Source organism: Aplysia californica, unplaced genomic scaffold, assembly GCF_000002075.1.
Source record: "Aplysia californica isolate F4 #8 unplaced genomic scaffold, AplCal3.0 scaffold00268, whole genome shotgun sequence".
Lineage (NCBI taxonomy): Eukaryota > Metazoa > Mollusca > Gastropoda > Aplysiida > Aplysiidae > Aplysia > Aplysia californica.
Genome location: NW_004797538.1, coordinates 491,089 through 494,173, shown reverse-complemented (window position 1 = coordinate 494,173; position 3,085 = coordinate 491,089).

Here is a 3,085-nt window from a genome sequence, read left to right as displayed (position 1 = left end):
CCCCCATCTCGGCCTGCTGCGTGGGATGAGTCGGGTTTTTGTTGTGAAAATTTGGCAGCTATGCATGCACTTCATGTTTCTAATTGAAACTACGGTAATAATGATTTACATATTATGTACTGTTATGCCCTGCTTTATTTTGGTAGTCGATATTTTATCCTTTTCTTCTACATACATGAACGTATGTTCAGAAAATGTAAGCACATGTTGGTGTGTTATAAAAACTTATAATGTGTTTTGTTTTCTATGAAGAGCTCATTTGTGAGGCAGTGTGGTGGAATCAGGCTCTCGTCAAAATAATCAAAGTGAGGAAAAGCGCATTTTTCCGTAGGTTTGTGAATTTTTATCAAATTTTTATTTTTTGGCCCAACATCTTTCATGCCCATTAAAGAACTCACTAATGAGTGGATTTTTCTTATAAACGTTAATTAAAGGCACAAAAATGTAAATGTTCAGTTACCATGGACTCTTAAACTAAGGAAATAACTGATCTTTGGCGGCCATTTTCTCACTAATTTTACTTCTGAAAACAGGTGACTCCCACCTCCTTCTTTCGCAAATATCTTGACCTGTATTCAAGATAAATGTACCTTTTTTCCATCCAACTAAAGACAGGTGAACAAGCTTTAAGATGATACCAATAACTCCACATGCCCAAAAATTGACGAGAGCCTGATTCCACTACGCTGCCTCACATTTTGGTGCTTTACGTTTTGCTTCTGTGGGGTTGAATAAAAAGTTTTCTTTCACCGATGGTTTCTTTCTTTTTTTTTTTCGTGCTTTGTATTCTTTTTCAATGTTGACCTGCGAATTCAAATGAGTTTCAATGTCAATGTCCTATCCCTGTCAACAAATTTGTTTAACTGCTGTTCTTTTTTTAAACAGAGACCTTGAAATAGATTTAGTGTCTATCTCCATCAAAAGAACGGTGACAATGTCAGTGTTTAACCCTATCCGTACACCCTGTGGTCATTTTGTACCCCGGGGTTGTATTCTTCACATTTTTAGAATACTTCTTGTACGAAGATCTCTTTAAAACTTTCAGTATTTCACAAAATATCATTTCGACAGACTGCTATGCAAAGCGTACGGATCGGATTAACGAGTAAACTTCCTCTTTTGAAAGTGGTGGCACGGAGTTCCCACGCCCCATGGATACGATAGCAAAACACGACGTACGGATAGAGTTAAATGGTCAGATAGATCTGGTGAATTGTTTTTAAAAGAGTGTATTTTATTATGATGATGTTTTCAACAGAAAAAGTGATTAATCCATGTATGTATAGCTACAAACCTACTGAGCCATTCAATTGTGTTTTCTCATTACGGCTTCACCTGTTCCTGACACTGTTGATAGCATTTTTTCTTTCAAAATAAAGCATAATCTCTATTAATTTATAGAAACAGAATGTTATACCAGTGGAAGGGAGGAAGGCTCCTTCCACAGTCCCACCTTGTAAATGGCCATTTACAGTTATGAAAATGACGTTAACTTAATTAAGCCCACAGAAATAGCGACTGACTGACGGGTGCTCTGATGTGGTTTACTCCATATTTTCAATCACAAAACATTTTTCTATCGTACTTATCTCTCTGCCTTCTTTTTTGTGTTTGTTAATCTCTCGTAACATCTGTAATCTCCCGCACCTGATTATGTATATATATATATATATATATATATATATATATATATATATATATATATATATATATATATATATATATATATATATATATATATCTGTCTACATAATAATGATAAAAATAATAATAACAATAATAATGATAATAATAATAATAATGATAATAATAATAATAATGATGATGATGATAATAATAATAATAATAATAATAATAATAATAATAATAATAATAATAATAATAATAATAATAATAATAATAATAATAATATCCTCATTGAAATAGACATGCGTCGCTTAAGAGAATCGAAAGAAGTCATGTGAACTTTCCAGTTGTTACTTGTTACGATAGCCGATTACACAAGAGCATCGCTCTGGTGTGAGTGGAAAACGAGATGATAAAAGGAGAGAGGCGTTAAATTGATAGTGAAGCTTGTTTTCTTAACTCTTAGTTTAGAAGTTAGTACATCTCTATAATGAGCAGATGCTGCAGTGTTGTTGTTTTTTTTCCACAATTGCCATAAATATCTGCTTGCCTGTACCACAAAATGTATCAATCATTATCAGAGCCCCAGTCTTTAGTGAACATAATATTGGCTTCGGTAATACAAGCCTGTAGCTTGAAACCTGTCTTTTTAATGATAAGAATGCTAATACTAACATGTTAATAGATATAAGCACATATTTAAACTAAACTTGCTGAAGGGGCTCTGGTGGTTTAAGGGTACCGTGTTCGCCGCTCATTCAATGCAATAGGTTCCTGGTTCAAAACCTGACAGCGACGGAAAATGTTCTTCTTCCGTCTCCTCCTTACCTGCTCTCTAATCAAGTTCTGTCTTCTACTTATCTCTCCACTTTCTGCCCCCCCTCCCCTTTTCCCCTGGGCTCCTGACTCTTTCTACTTGTACTGCTACTCCTGATCCTAGAGTAGGTAAGATCTAACACTTAGCCTTCTCGGACAAAGGCGAAAAAAATTTGGAGGTCCCGTGTGCAAGTTGCGCACTTTGAAGATCCCTTGGTGGTCCTAAATCGATAAGTGTAGGCTTCGGCTGCCACCAAGGCAAAACTCAAAATTAATTCCAGCCAAACTGAAAATGCTTCACGTGTCCCGCGCGCTCATATGACCATGTCCATATGAAGCAGTCATTTATTTAAAAAAAAACAAAAAAACAAAAACAACAAACTTGCAGAAACAAAACATGGAAGAATTTAAATGATTGGCTACTTTTTTCCCAATGGTAGGGTTTCTTTGTAAGGGTGATTGGCCTTCCGACCGGTTCAAAAAGTGAGTTATGAAATCTTTACAAGGAGGAATAAAAAGAAATAGTGTCAAAGACAAAGGAAATAAAAACATTGTAATGGGACGTTCTCTTTTCTAAGTGCATATGTGTCTGTGGGTGGGGGTGTAGATAGGTGAGTGAATACATGTGTGTGTGTGTGGGGGG